This window comes from Macrobrachium rosenbergii, chromosome 31 (assembly GCF_040412425.1).
Source record: "Macrobrachium rosenbergii isolate ZJJX-2024 chromosome 31, ASM4041242v1, whole genome shotgun sequence".
Taxonomy (NCBI): Eukaryota; Metazoa; Arthropoda; class Malacostraca; order Decapoda; family Palaemonidae; genus Macrobrachium; species Macrobrachium rosenbergii.
In genome coordinates, this window is record NC_089771.1 from 34536236 (window position 1) to 34553082 (window position 16847).

Below are 16847 nucleotides of genomic sequence, written 5' to 3' on the forward strand. Positions count from 1 at the left end.
TGAGAGAGTTTCAAAAACACCCAAAGGGATGTTCCAGTCGCGTTCTGAACATATGTCTCATTACCTGGCAATGAGATGAATTTTGTAAGATGTATCACGCAGAACCTAAACTGGCCTGGTGGTCCACGTGTACGGTGAAGGCTGACGTTAGTCCGACCTGCTGTCCTGCTGGGGGAGGAAGAACGGGGCAGGAGGATATTAGCTTTGCACGTCTCTGACCATTCACCTGACTCAATCACTTACATTGAATGGTGTCATGGGGCCATAAGTCGACTTAGGCATTTGGGTCTCTTGTCTGCTTTTGGGGGGACCGTATGTGTCTTGCTGTAATTAACTTTTATTGTTGTAACAAAGACTGAAGGATGAATTGCAATTAAGAAAATAAAGTTAATTTAATCTTTGTCTAGTTTTTACTTGTTCCCTGTAAATATTTCGTTCAAAAAGACATCTGAGAAGAATGTAGATTAATATTCATATTTTTCAAATAAATCTTGTAGACCAAAGTTGTCTTGTAAACTGCTGTTAACAAAAATAGCATCAAATAAAGGATGTAATTTTCCGAACTTCTAAAAGTAATTAAAGTCAGTTTGAACTTCTTCAAATTTAATACTAATTGATTAAAAAGTTATTTGCGCATAGTCTCAATGTAAAGTATTTATCAGAGCACAATAGCTTGTATTCCAAAGTGTAACTAAAATTGCGAAGCACTTTTGTATTAACGTAAAATCAAATAACATTAAATATCTAAAACTCTTCTTAATTAAATGACGCTGTAATCGTTTAAATGATGTTTTACAAGTTATAATTAATTGCATTAGATTAACAAATCTACTCGAGTAAAGTCAGTAAGAGGTTACTGAGAGTCATTTCACTTTCAGAAAGTGAATCAGCTCGAAGTCACTCATATAACGTGTTTATGTATCTAGAAGGGTGTCACAAGAGCACATTTACTGACATACTAGAGCATTTTGCCGTCGCATTTAACATCAGATAGCCAGTGCTGGTAACAAAATTGAAGCCTCCCGTGTTTGCTACGCAGATATGAACACAGTACGGCTCCGATTTTGTCATTAGTATTGACATCTCGAAATCAATTTTGACGGCAAAATTCAGGAAGATGTGAGGGAACGGGCTGTGTGAAACCTAATTTGTACTAAATGATTTCAGTCAATGATCCACATTAAGAAAATGAAAACAGTCATATATATATAAATATCCCTGGAAACAAGTATAAAATATCCCTAGCTGGTCATATTTATGAGTAAATTATGACAAAGTTCTTGAATTAAGGATTCTGCCAGATACAAAGTCATCATCACAGTAACTAACCCGCACGAGGATATATTCATCATAGTGTCCTTTGCTAAATGTCACTTGGTTTTCTATGAAGGTGAATGAATACAAGACCCATTTTCCATGAGGAGACGTGAACGAAATTTCTCCAGGAAAACTGAAAACAGAATGTCGGAATGTATGTTTAAATGCCGTAGATGTTCTCGTTCTCATATGTTATTCATAGAAGGGAAAATGAGATTTTTCTGACCGTTATGGGTCTTCATACGAACGAGATTCTTGTGGCGTAACTCTCCGGCTTGTACACGGCATGTTTCATTAGCCACTGAACGTCAACCAATCATTACTTCAGTACAAAACCACACCCATCAGAATGAACGTAAGCCAAGGCTTGTCTCAGGCGTAATCTTTCCACACTCCCCTGGCCTTCTTGTCCATAACAGTTTTCTTTGACATTTGAAAGACTCTAAGTCTCCAGCAGTGACAGAAAATGGGAATACATCTAGAAAAGCACAAGGGAAGCGTGGGCTTTTCTCATCTCGGCAATCAGCAGCTGTCAGCTTAGAAAACAGCTCTCTGAATCTGCTTCGAGGCTGATAACTGGCTGGTTACCTCCTGCTGAGGACACAACTCCCTCCTCGGGTCATTGCAATGCTGGCCCAAGGTTAAAAAAAGAAGTTTTTTTTATTGTCATGAGGAACCACACCCAAATTAGAAAATGTATTTTTAGGATTCAAATAAAAGTGTGTCCAGTTATATCATGGATTTTATTTCCTTCATTAATAGTACAATGTTTGCGTATACAGAAGTTCGACGTCATACCTATGACCACTACCAAATTCACCTATGACGTCATTCTAAAAAACTATCACTTGTATTATAAGACTATTTTGTCTAATCCTTTTTAACTTATAACCCATTTTGTATGTATTCGTGTCAAAGTCTACATTTTCTTAAGGTTATTAAATTTGAGCTTACCCTTTAGCAAATCATGACCCATTTTCTATATAGTTTTGTGCGGTCCATTAAGGACCTCACATACTGCAAAACTCTTTAATGACGTCTTTGTTTTAGCTTGTCCTTTCATTAACTTGACCCATTTTCTGTATTCATAATTTCTTAGGTCATGTTTTAGCTTACCCCTTAGCAAATCATGACCCATTTTCTTTAATGAAGCCTTTATAAGTAAGGCCCCTTTTATTAACCTTTTCTGTGTATTTAGGTTTTCTATAGGTCATCGATATCAGTTTTTATGATCCATTTTCTATATAGTTCTGAGGTCCTTCAAGGCCCTCAATTACTGGTCGTTCTTTCTTTAAAATGTTTTAGCCTGTCCTTTTATTAGCATGACATTTTCTATGTATTCGTTTCCCCCTTAATGACCCAGACCTGTTTCATCTTTTAAAGGCCTTATTGCAGCCTTCTTTAATAGTTTTAGCTTATTCTTTTGACCCATTTTCTGCGTATTCTTATCACAATCGTCTACATCATCTTTAGGTCACCAATAATAGTTTTATCTTTAGCAATTCACGGCCCTTGTGTCTATATAGAGGAAGTTGTGGGGGTTTTTGAGGCCCTCGCACACTGCAGCCATTTTCTTTGGCCCAATCTTTGCCCTAAATCTGACAGATTCCTCTCGGCCTTGATAGAACATTATTCATATAGCTTTAAGAAAATTGGCCGCCTCCTTGCCTTTTATAGTCTTATTAACCGAGTACTTACAAATACTCCTTTTGTCTCATTTAAATCAACCCATCTGTTGGGATGGGGGGACTTTTCTTTATGAACCTTCTTCTGAAAGTCCTTTGATTTTAGTAAAGTTTTAAACTCAATCGTTTTCTGTAATTACTACAAAATTAGTAGTGACTTACCACTCTCTTATAGAGCGAAGGTTTATTTTACCTTTCTCATTACTTCTCTCTAGCACAGGCTTGCAATTCTGTACAGGGTGTATTTGTGCGTTCTACTACGCAAGATTGAGGTAATTCGAGAAATGCAGTTTTTACAGAGAGAAGGGGGAAAGGGGAGGAGGGGGAGGGCGGGAAGAAAGGAGTGATTAACACTTCCGAGCCTCCTAAATTTCAAAACAAGCATAAACCTCTCAGGTTTGCTAATGACTTTATTGCCAGCCTAAGTAGCAAATCAACCAATATCCAAAGGACCTTAAGATGAACAGACTCGAAACCTTCATCAAAAAGACCTACTGCTACTTGCTACTAGTACTTGCAGCACAAAACTGCTTTTATGACCCCGTCAGGGGGAAGAAGGGATGAGAAAAGAAGGGTGCTGAAGAAAGGATGTTCCTCGAATGACTGACAATTTAAGAATTTAAGTAATTAGACTACGCTTAAGATCAAAGGTAGCTCTAATTAAGGTAATGTCAGCGAGGGGAATATTCAAATCATACCAATATTATTAGGTCAATTATCAATCATTTACAACATGAAACACTGGTACTCATGGCCCATACGGCAAATCCAGTCCCAAAGAACAACTGTGGGGCAGATAATAACATGGGTACTGTTACTAGTGACAAAAGCGTAAGCACTATAAACCAAACCTAAGGGAAAAGGAGTTTGAAGGTATGAACATACATAAATGAAAGCATTCTGACTGAAGATAGGTACAGGAGGCACAGACATCAAACAAAGACCAAAGCTATATCATAAGCAGTCTGAAAGCTGTAAGAGTATAAAGCTAAAGATAATTGGGACTAGTGTGCAGGATGACAAATGGGAACACCTATGAACTTGAGCCAGGGCAAACAATGGATAGCAAGGAATGGAATATGAAATTTAGGCACAAATCAAAGCACTGGGACCCATAGGGCCATTCAGCGATATGGTTACAATTAATGAAAAGGCAAAATCACTGGAAGGGATGATCTTCAGACAGAAATATATTCGATACAGACTTACAATTCACCTGGGTATGGGGATAGACGGGAATGACCTTACACATATCACAAGGACAAAGCGAAAATGGTTATGATGGACCTGCTATGCAATATCCAAAGAGGTCTCCTCTAAAGACTGACGGAATAACTTTAAAGTGCAATAGGGAGACCTGTTTTAGTGGTCACCATAACGACTGAATCACAGGAGTTCAGTTTAGGTATAAGGGAAGTTCAAGGAAACTAGGCACACAAAACTATTCTCAGACCAAAGTTTAAATTTACGAAATGTACAACCTTATTACATGTTTGACCACAAGACTTCAAAGAGAACCTATGAGGAACCTGGAAGACAAAAATTAAAAATAGTCTACTAAATAATTGCATTTCTGTAACAAAAATTACGGAACGTATTACACCACTGAGAAAATGGTGAACTTATATGTGAAACTGAGCACCATGTTAGTTCTACCTTAGCAATGAAAACAATGCTACTCAAGTGACCATTTGGCAGTTGAAGAGGCATTACAGATAAGAAAAGAGACATACTGATGAAAATAACGAGCCAGCAATAACTGCTTATGGGGAGGCAATCATGCAAAACACAATTATGGATACAATGGGAATAAAACATTGAAGATAACGAGACAAGCAATGTAGGGACTTCTATTAAACTTCAGGATGAGCCTCAATTAGCCCTCACAACACAATGTGTCCATCAGTGGTTTGTACTATGTACAAAAAACACCACAGTGTTGACAGTGGTAATAAAGAATGACAAAGTTAGTTCCTCTGCCCAAATAAAATAAACAAAAGATCTTCATGACATAATACTTTGGTATGAAGAAGAGAGAGAGAGAGAGAGAGAGAGAGAGAGAGAGAGAGAGAGAGAGAGAGAGAGAGAGAGAGAGAGAGAGAGAGAGAATTTTGTACCAGCGTGTATTTATCTGTGCATTTTACTACGCAAAAATGACGCAATTGCGAGAAATATTAGCGAGATTGCACGGGAAGGGAGGAGGAAAGGGAAGGAGAGGAGGAGGAGGGAGAGTGATTAACTCTTACGAGCCTCCTAAATTTCAAAAAGGCTAAACCTCTCAACTTTGCTAATGACTTAATTTATAAAAGACCTTAAGACGAACAGACTCGAAAACTTCACCAAAAAGACTCACTGCTACCTGCTACTAGTAAGTGCAGCACAAAAATACTTTTCTGACCCAGTCAGCAGGAAAACTGGAAAAGTGATATACTGTAAAATGAAGAAGAGGTGTTGAAGGAAGGATGTGCCTCGAATGTCTGACACAGAACTGTTCATAGTTTAAGTACTTAGACTTCGGTTAACATCTAAGGTAGCTCTAAGCTGATGTCAGCAATGGGAATATTCAAATCATAATATTATTAGGTCAATTATCAAAGAATCATTTACAATAAGAAACATTGGTACTCTATGACCCAGAGAGCAAATCCAGTCCCCGTGAACAATTGTGGGGCTGATACTGAGTAATATGGGTACAGTACTAGTGACAACAGAGTAAGCACTATAAACCAAATCTAAGAGAAGAAAAGGGGAGTTTAAAGGTATGAAAATAAATAGATGAAGGCATTCTAGCTGAAGAGAGGTACGAAAACAACACCGATACATCAAACGAAGAAAGACCAAAGCTACATCATAAGCAGTCTGAAAGCTGTAAGGGGGAGTATAAAGCTAAAGATAATTGGGACTGGTGGGCAGGATGACAAATGGGAACACACCTATGAACTTTAGCCAGGGCAAACAATGGATAGCAAGGAATGGAATATGAAATTTAGGCACAAATCAAAGCACTGGGACTCCTAGGGTCATTCAACGGTACGGTGAGAATTGATGAAAAGGCAAACCAAAACCAAACTGAAGGAGGATCTCCAGACAAAATATAAGATTGGAATTCGATACAGATTGCAATTCACCTGGATCCCGGGATAGACGGGAATGACTTGGTATACACATATCACATGGACAACGAGGAAAAGGTTATGATGGACCTGCTGTGCAATCTGCAAAGAGAAGGTATCTTAAGACTGGCGAAATAACTTGAAAGTGCAGCGACAGCGAGGCTGGTTTTAGTCATCACATGGCCACATACCACTGACCAACCGAGCGCTGGCACTCAATGGAACCATTATGATAGTGATGGATGCTCTAGAGAGTATAAGTGCAGGTGGTTACAGCAGAAGACTTCATGAACACCATTTGACCATAACGACTGAATCAGAGGCAGCACAGGAGGCCAGTTTAGATATAGGAAGTTTAAGGAGAAGCACAGGAGGCCAGTTTAGATATAGGAAGTTTAAGGAGAAGCACAGGAGGCCAGTTTAGATATAGGAAGTTTAAGGAAAGAGTTAAAATGACAACGTAATGTCCAACAATAGATATACATCAAGCTGGGCAGAAAAAAAGATGAGAAAAAAATTTGAGAGCTAAAGCCCACAAGTACACTCTATAACATTATACATACATGGACCACGCTAAGAAACAAAATTTGTCGATCGAAAAATAAAGCCTTATGAATAGTGAGAAATGATACTGTACTTCTAGCCAGATCACTCAGCTGATAGCTCTCACAGACAAAGCACTTCATATAATATGAGAGCAATAATCCATTTTAGGCTTATGGCTCTACATCAAAGTGGAAACTGCAGACACTAAATGAGCTGCATGCAACAGGGATCAAATTACGATTACGTTAAAATGTCAACAAGAAAAGGCCAGGAAATATTAGTGGGGGGAAAACAGTTCCATAACTTGTCTGATAACTTAAGAACATCCAGGAAACATCTCTGGCATTGTCACCCAAAGTGTTGGTATCCAAAATATGAAGGTGTCTCACTGCAAACACATCCTGAAGCCTATGGGAGATCAGTACCTTTCTCATCCTCAGCTTATTACTGGAGACCCAAGTGGAAAGGGAAACGTCTCAAAAACAGCAGCAGGAAATAAATGAGATAAGTAAGAAACAGGAACAGATAAAAAGACGGGAGGAACAGATGGAGAGAGAGAAGCAGGGGGTTGTACAAAAATAGCAGAAATAACAAAACACACGTTCTTTAATTTTCTGAAAATGATTCAAGTATAGATTTCAGTGGCACTCTCACTTCTATTGGTCAAAAAGAGCAGTCTTTTCCATAAACATGGAGAGAAGTAAGGGTTGGATTGAAAATATAACTCACTCGGGAGTAAGCAAGTTCACAAACAGCTCACAAAAATATTCTACCTCATACCAAGGTTTAAATCTATGAAATGTACGACCTTATTACACGTTTGACCACAAGACGAAAATGGTGAACTTATAGGTGGAAATGGACGCCATGTTAATTCTACCTTAGCAATAAAAACAATGCTACTCAGGTGACCACTGGCGGTTCAAGAAACATAACAGACATGGAGAGGCATACTGATGAAAATAACGAACCAACACTGGTTGTTTATGGACAGGCAATCATGCAAAACATAATTATGGAAAAAATGGGAAAAAAAATATTGAAGACAAAAAGCAATACGAGTATAGGGACTTCTCTTAAACTTCAGGACGAGACTCAATTTTCTTTATGGCTGGTCTTCTGCCCTCAACACATAATGTGTCCATCAGTGGTTTGCACTTTGCACAACACAAAATAGGGTTTGTACTACGCACAACACAACGAGTCCATCAGTGGTTTGTACTATGTACAAAAAACACCATAGTGTTGACAGTGGGAATAAAGAATGAAAAACCTGGTCACTCTGCCTACAAAAAAATAAAAGATCTTCATGACACAAGAATACTTTGGCATGAATACATAGAGAGAGAGAGAGAGAGAGAGAGAGAGAGAGAGAGAGAGAGAGAGAGGAGAGAGAGAGAGAGAGAGAAATTACCTGTCAATAAAACACATGAAATTTTATTTTTAAAAAAATCAAATACAACATTTGTAATTACTGCCCACAACAATACACTGCCATATAACCTTAAAAGTATAAAAAAAATTACTTTATGGCATCCTCTTCATCATGTTACATATACCTTAAGCTTATCTATTTATACATCAAGAGCGTTCAAATTTTTGACTGAGGAACGTCTGAGTTATTACCTTCTATAAATACATTATGGAGAGAAATATATTATCATAGTTGCTAATTTCTGTGCGACTTTAACATTATTTCGTTGAGAGAGAGAGAGAGAGAGAGAGAGAGAGAGAGAGAGAGAGAGAGAGAGAGAGAGAGAGAGAGAGAGAGAGAGAGAGACCTTTACTATTAAATACAGTTTAATGAGACTAAGTTAAAATTTTCTCTCGTATTGTTCATCTGAAGGATGTATTCAAGAGAGAAGTGAAACTTATAACCAACTGGATGAATGAAGGAACTGCAATGAGAGAGAGAGAGAGAGAGAGAGAGAGAGAGAGAGAGAGAGAGAGAGAGAGAGAGAGAGAGAGAAGCCCTGTGAATGGCTAAAAACACTGGGGGTCTATCTTCGCAAGAAGTTTCATCCAAAATACTAAAGTTTTAAAAATTCAGTTCTTAGAAACTATTACTTTCCCTATGCTAGCCCAATGCCTTAACTTGGACTAATTTATGTATACTAGTCAGAAGTCATAGAGACCATAGTTCACTGTAGACCAAAAAGGAACAGCTTGGTCCAACAGGTTGATGCATGCAAGCAAGATTAGTTACCCAGTCCCATTGTCTTACCAGCTGAATCAGAGGTGTCTTACAATACTGTTTTTTGAAAGGTGGAAGACTGGACAGCTGAGAAAATATCAAAGCAAGCAAAACTAAGTTCAAGATGGAGGTAATGGATACAAAGGGCAAGCCTCCATGGTCTGAACCACATGGGAATTCTGGCTGAGTCTACAAAATATAAGACAGGGGAGTAAACTCTTTGGACAGCTAACTTTAAATGAGGAAAACCTGATGTAAAAATGGGAATGAGGGAATGTGAAATAAAGTTATGGAAATTATTCCTAAGTAACCATTTATAGGATACATAAACAGATGACCTTTGAATTGACCTGGAGTAAATCTTAGTTGAAGGTTTAACCTGGGCCCCATCACAATGAGGATGCTATTAGATGGTTCTCCTTGATGTCCCTTTAACCCCAGATTTATGCCCTCTCTCTCTCTCATACTCTTCATTAGTTACCTTTGGTCTCTTCTCGCTCAATTGTCTAATTTCTCTAATTTTACCTTGTTCCATTTACAATTCTTATTTAAGAATACAGCCCTGAGAAGGCTAATAGTCTTGTTGTGTGACCTACAGAGGTTTCGTTCATATTCTTTAATATAACAGTGACAACCTGACATTATGGAAAGCTTTGAATGAAATCTCTCTGCGAGAATGGTTATGTGGGTGTTTGGACTATCTATAAGCCATGTCACTTCAAATGCACTTGAAGACAGTGAAAATCATGCCATGGACTATGGCACAAGACATATTTCAGAATATGTAATCCCTCTTGAAAACTGATGTTGCTTGAAGGTGGCTGATTACGAGGATGAATCTCCAAGTAGTAATTGAATGAAAAATGACGAAAACTGATGTTGCTTGAAGGTGGCTGATGACAAGAATGAATCTCCAAGTAGTAACCTGTAATGAAAAATGACAACTATAAATTCAATGTTGTAATTTGGACACTTTCAAACAAAATTAGGCAGTTACTGAGACAGTCTTGCTTTAACTCATGTTCTGACAAAACTTTTACTTTCTGCTAATTACTATATGAATACAGACCACCTAAGGCTGAACTCTCTTGCATATAAAATAGTAAAAAGACATCTCAATCATCAAATAAAGGAAGGTTTCAAATATATCCCTTCATAGATTACACAAACCTCTTGTTATACTTCTGCCTAACGCTCAAGAAAAGAACAATAAGTTTGTACTTTCATCAGGTTATTTGTTGTGGGCCTCTCTGCCATCTGCTGCTACCATTGCAAGTTCTTTTAGAGAATAGTTGGAGCTATTGCCAAGCAGCCATAATTCTGTCATTGATAGTAACTGGAAGTATTACCTACTTCCCAGGCTACTCTACAGCCAGCATCTGGTACTGCACAGCATTACTTGCCAAGTGGTCATTCATCATTAATGAAGATTGTCTCACCATTGTTGATTTACAGATACAGTCAGATGTAAAATAGTACTTTGGTTACCATCTCTCAGCTGTTGTCACCTATGACTCATACTTGCCACTGCTGTTATGCCTAAATGTATGTCCACCACAAATGGCTTGTGGCCAACATCAGTTACTAAATTTAAAAGTTCAACATTTGTATCCCTCTTACCTGCTAAATATTTTCAACCTCCTGGACATTTTCTACTTGAAAATAGTGAACCGTCTATGATTAGTTTCCCATCCATCTGTAAGGTTAACTCTCGAAATCTAATCCTATTTGATTTGTGCATAATATCCTTTGGGAAATGATAATTGCCCAAATGAATTTTGTTTAAACTGGTAAAATGTGAACCAAAACAATCTACTTTATCCAGGCAGGAGTTGTTAGCCAATAAAACAGTCTGACTAGCTGACAACTTCTAAGTTAAACTATTTAAATGTATTCTGAATGGAGAACATTACAAAGTTATCATCACATACAACGGCTCCTGTCCATTCAGTACTTGACACACTATGTGAAAGAACTTTCAGTACATATTCAGCTTACACAACACAAGCATGATATAACCTACCATTGTCTTTCAAGTTTTAAAAGAACTCCTATGCAGTGAATGAAAACTACAATTCCAAGCGCGCATCTCCCAATTTGTGCAATCCTGTAGGGATTAACAAAATCTATCACAACTCACCTCTGAAGAACTGGAAGGAAAAATCTAAACAACAAGCGATGTGTTTCCCTGCATTAAATTCGCATATGCTGTTTATCTCAAGCTTTCAAATTCTAATCCCGTGTACTTGATACCAACATCAGTTGAAATTCCATAACTCATGGATACCTTGAACTGCTGTTAGTAGAAATGTATGAAAGCATTTCTGTAACATTCTGAAATGCAACATATAAACATTAATGGCTACTTTTACATCTAGAAATCCTGAAATAACACTCAAACACATGAAATCATTGATGATGTGCAAATTAGAACAATCTAACGATACAGTATAACAAAACTCTGAATGAAAACATTGTCATATTGTAATATGGAGCAAAAAAACGTTTTCTTACCAAAGGATTACTTCCTAGAGAATCTGTCATGTTGCAGTATTAAGCCACATTTCAAGTGGTTCAGAGGTAGATGGTGCTTCACTGCTGGAAGAGCATTCTTGAAAAGTTGCTGAACAAAACTATCAGCATACTGCTCCATTAAAAGTTAGAAGGGGGTTAACTGTAGTAGGCCTTTCACTGCAACAGCCAGCAGCCATCTTCATGGTGTCCAACCTGAATACAGAAATATTGAAATGAATTAAAAGCCACTTTTAAGTAAAATGAATGAAAATGCCCCTAAAAGAAAATTACATCTCTTGCAAACCCAAATGTTACAAAAAAATCTAACGGATATTAGCCAACTTGCAATACTAATGATACTGTGGCCCATATTACAGCAGATACCTTACCATCTCTCTCAACCCTGAACTTCTTGTTACATACTGATACGAGATCACTGAACTATGGGACAGACATGGTTTTATTTCCCGAATACATGATCTGGTGTTATTTCCAGAAGACAAAGCCTTTCCCTAAATGAAGGCACTAAAGAAACTAAGGCTTTTAATAAACTAACGCTGCCTAGTGGACACAACAAATAAACTTCTGACCCTGTGTCCTTACAGGGTTGGATGGGTTTTACCTCTACAGACCCCAACCTGGTAATTCTAAGCTGGCTGTCTGCGGTGAGCTAGGCTACGGCAGTTGACGTTTTCCTATGTTATTTTACTTGCTTTACAAGAATTTAAAGTAATATTTTGTCAGCTGGCTGTAACTAAACTGTAATTGACCTCTGAAGACTACACGACAGTACCAACAGGTCCCCTGCACCAACCTATACAGTTCAAAGGTAAATTACAGTGTAGCTACAGCCAACCGGCAAAATATTACCTTAAAATCTTGTAAAGCAAGTAAAATAACATAGAAAAACGTCAACTGCCATAGTCTAGCTCGACTGGACACTATTCGAACCTTTCGGTCAGGGCGAAGAAACGAAAACGGGTGGCAGAACGGAGCTTCGCGCCTTATCTGCACTTTTAAATATTCTTGGCAAGCACGTATGTTCTGGCAGGCGGTAATGTTGCATTGCGCACACTAGCAACATGGGTTACAGAAAATGTAAAAAGATGATTACTTTAAATTCTTGTAAAGCAAGTAAAATAACATAGGAAAATGTCAACTGTCACAGTATAGCTCACCGCAGAACACCGGCTTAGAATACTACTCTCTCAGTTGAAGAACTTGTACTTGGAGGCATCGAGCTCCTCTGTAAGACCGCGCATGCGTGATAGGTCCTGGAATCAGTAGTAGTAGTAATTACATGAAAAGTGCCTTTGAAACAGCTCCTGCTGTCCATTTATTCGCCCTTTTTTTTACGGCTGTTTTTTGTGTTCTAAATGACATATATAACAGGAAATACAACAATAAGGTGCCCAAACCTTTTCCCAAAATTATTTACCCCACCCAAAACCTGAATTCCCAATGGGTCCCCCTTACTTTAGCTATTCTCGAAAGTCTTAGGATGGGTACAGGTTACTCAAAATGCTGATCTACACATTACAATCACTTATATTGGTAAATCTAAAGATGATGCCACACGATTGTACTACTCTTCTTAAGTCTTGATATGGAAGTGGCACAAACCCTAAACTATTTAAAAAATTAATTGGATGTAAATATGCATACCTGTTACACACTCCTTTTATTTTCTAAGTTCAATGTTATTCCCTCAGTGGTGGACTGGCTGAAATGAGCTAAACAACTTTTTCCTCCACATAGAAAACTAGAAATACTATTATGTCATATCATTATGTAAAGTCTGTGTTAATATGTAATCCATTTTGTCACCTGTAATTTACTAGTTTTCCTTGGAACAATACTGGCTGGCTTTTTTAAACTTAAATTCATCGACCTTCTAAATAAGCAATGGCTGTAGATGGAACCTCACATGAACCCATATTAAACTTTATGTTAGCTACATTTCCCCCCATCTAGCAAACATTGCTATCTATAAGGGTATTTCTGTGAAATTTACTCAAACTGAAAAACTTGACGATTTGTGCACGAGACATGGTTTATCTCCAAGCGGTAAAATCTGTTCTAAGTCTGGTGAACACAGTTTAAGGTAGGCCAAAGTTACTGAACACACCATAATACATTTGTACCGGACACAATGCACTTTTGGTAATTCTAAGCTGGCTGTCTGCAGTGAGCTCAGCTATGGCAGTTGACGTTTTTCTATCTTATTTTACTTGCTTTACAAGAATTTAAAGTAATATTTTGTCGGCCGGCTGTAAATAAAATGTAATTGACTTTTGAAGGCTACACGACGGTGCCAACGGGTCCCCTGCACTGAACTATACAGTTCAAAGGTAAATTACAGTTTAGCTACAGCCGACGGCAAAATATTACCCTAAACTCTTGTAAAGCAAGTAAAATAACATAGAAAAACGTCAACTGCCACAGTCTAGCTCGACTGGACACTACTCGAAGCTTTCGGTCGGGGCGAAGAAACATGTAATGTTGCGCTGTGCGCACTAGCAACAGCGGTTACATAAAATATAAAAAGAATATTACTTTAAATTCTTGTAAAGAAAGTAAATAACATAGGAAAATGTCAATTGCCACAGTCTAACTCACTGTGGAACACTGGCTTAGAATACTACTCTCTCAGTTGAAGAACTTGGAGGCATCGAGCTCCCCTGTAAGACCACGCTGGCCCATTCATTGAAAGTGCCTTTATGCTTTGTTTTTTTTGTTCCAAATGACATATATAACAGGAAATACAACAATAGGGTGCCCAATCCTTTTCCCAAGTTATTTACCCCATACAAAACCCCGAATTCCCAACGGGCCCCCCTTACCATTAGCTGTTCTCGAAAGTGTTTTACCCAACCCAAAACCTCGATTCCCAACAGGTCCCCTTTACCGTCGGCTACAGTTCTAAGATAATCTACAGCTTAATTACAGCCAACCAACAAAATATTACTTTAAATTCTTGTTCAGCAGGTAAAGTTTTATAGTGAAATGTCAACTGCCATAGTCTAGCTCACCGCAGACAGCCGGCTTAGATTTACCGCACTTTTTTTACTATTGTGCAAATTTTCTGTAAGGTTGACAACTAAACTGCAAACTGTCCGAGGTTACGGATAGTGTGCCCTCCAACAGGTAAGGGATACAGTGCAATGTGACAAGTTAAGGACATGGCGTTAAAAGTTACACTATGTGGGCTTTTAGGTTAGGGTAGTCCCCTTATATACTCAATATTTTCCCCATCAAACACTATGTGGGCTTTTAGGTTAGGGTAGTCCCCTTACATACTCAATATTTTCCCCACCAAAAACAAGTTTTTGCCACTGTGGGCTCCAAAAATTGTAGGCTTTAGGGGAGGATATTCTACCTAGGGGATGGGGTGGAATAACAAGCACCAATGCATGCTATTGTTTCCCATGTTTTAGCCATAAGTTGTTACATACCCTGCAAATGTTATGCCTGTTTCTCGGTATTATTTTAGAAAGAGGAACCAGCCCAAAACATATGTTTTTCAGGGTGATTGGATGGCTCAAATCACCTTTCATTTTCTCAGAAACAGTTTTAGACTTTACCGGAGCAGACAGTTCGACCCAAAGGAAGAACACCAAAACCACGATGCTTGCCAAGAATCTTTAAATATATGGATGGAACCTCCGCCACGGCCCTCCTTTATTGTAACCCCTGTGGCTAGCGCGCGAGCGCAACATTATGCCAGAAAATGCTGCCAAGAATTAAGTTTCTTCATGTTTGACAGCACACATAAACAGGACGACATGTTGGTTTTGTGTTCTTCCGCCGATTTCGGGTCGGCGGTCGAAAGTGGGTCTGAAACTGTAGGTGCCTGAGAAAGTCCTGTTTCCGAGGAAAATGAAGGTGATATTCTCAAAACACATCAAAATCACCTAGAAAAACATATTTTCATGTCATTTTGGGCTGGTTCCTCTTTTTCTAAATTCTACCTGTTTCCTTCTCAAAGACTCAATTTCATGAAGCAACTCCTAAAAAATTACCTTTATATCATACAACAGAGAATCACAGTGGAAAACCAATGTCCTAAGCCTCGGGGTCATGTAAATGTGCAGGTTAAACGGATATCCATTCCCTTAGGTGATATCAGCAAAGGGGATAACAAGCAACAGGATAGAGAGTAACGGTTTCAATGTACTACAGACACCTAGGTCAGGTTAGGCGAGGGATCTAAGGTTGGGCAGACCAAAATAGCTGACCTTTAACAATCATGTAGAACATAGCGCCTCAAGTTAGGCAGTCAGGTTAGGTTGCATCTCTGCATGTCACTAAACTTTGTTTTACCCACTCCAAAAACCTTGCTTTCTGTGCCTTCCCATTATGGTTAGACTGGATAGGAAGGGGAGAAATGGGTTAGGCCTAACTAAATATCTCCAATAAAACTAATGTGGAATTCGACACATCACAACTTCAAGTGTTAAAATACTGCATTATAATCTTAATGTAACATTTACCACATTATGCTTCTAACTGAAGACTTACCACGGCAGTGGCAACATAAACTGAGGAACATAAATCCATTACAAGGTTATCAAATGTCACCATTACTTCACTCATCAGGCAACATAATCATATCCATTACAAGTTTATCAAGCGTCACCATTACTTCAAACTCACCAGGCAACAGAGCCATTGGCACTCTTTCCTACTCTCAATACTGTCATATAGACATAGCACAAGATATCGTGAAGTAATCAGGACTGGAGGTTTTACTGGTTATTTTTCGGAAGACTCCCGCCTCCTCCCATATTATAATTTATATTTTCCCTGGATAAAACACATCAAAATAAAAGTTTCTTCTCAATACATCACCAGCACAAATGCTTAATAACAGGAAAAGATTAATCAAATTACGACTTATAAGGTAGGACAACACTGGCCTCATCAACCCCTACGTAGCTAATACGGCAAAATTGTAACCAGGTAAACACGCCTAGGTTATGTTGGGTTGGTATTTTTAGGTTTCTTCCGTGCCATATCATTTCCTAACCATTTTTGCATGGAAAACCTAAAACGACTTTTCATGCAAAAATGGCTGACTGGAGTCTTACGAAAAATAACCGTTTTACTTACTGGTGGACATTGCTTTCAACATAGGAATCTAAGATACCTATATACACGAGCCTCTTGGTACGAAATTCATAAACCTCCAACTATGGTGGATTGCAGCCCATAGCCTATTTTGAACATTACGTTACTATATGTTACAAACAAAAATCAACGTGAATTTAAAGCATCACACGTTATAACACTGCATGGACACTACACAAGTAAGAAATTTTCTAAAGCAATTTACCTGTGAGACGTTGGAAAAGTTTAGTGGCAAAAATAGCACCGAAGGCTGAAAAAACACAAAACACTTCGTAGTCAAAACGTTCACGAATCACGAGCTACACTGAGGAATGGACGGAGCGCAAACAAGATTCAAGGACGCAGGAG

The 16847-nt window shown here is 38.3% G+C and overlaps 1 long non-coding RNA gene across 2 annotated transcripts in view; it reads right to left on the reverse strand.

Annotated features, from left to right (window-relative positions):
- Positions 1-5044: 5044 nt before the first annotated feature.
- The window catches only part of LOC136855537 (uncharacterized), a 185515-nt gene continuing 173712 nt past the window's right edge, over positions 5045-16847 (reverse strand). Inside the window, exons 1-4 of one of the 2 annotated variants that reach the window (XR_010858055.1) lie at positions 16705-16827; positions 11370-11582; positions 10996-11189; positions 5045-9780 (exon numbers count right to left, since the gene is read on the reverse strand). This is a non-coding gene — a long non-coding RNA (uncharacterized lncRNA). Of the gene's footprint in view, positions 9781-10995; positions 11190-11369; positions 11583-16704; positions 16828-16847 lie in introns of those variants that run through there. The other variant, XR_010858056.1, reaches the window with a different exon arrangement.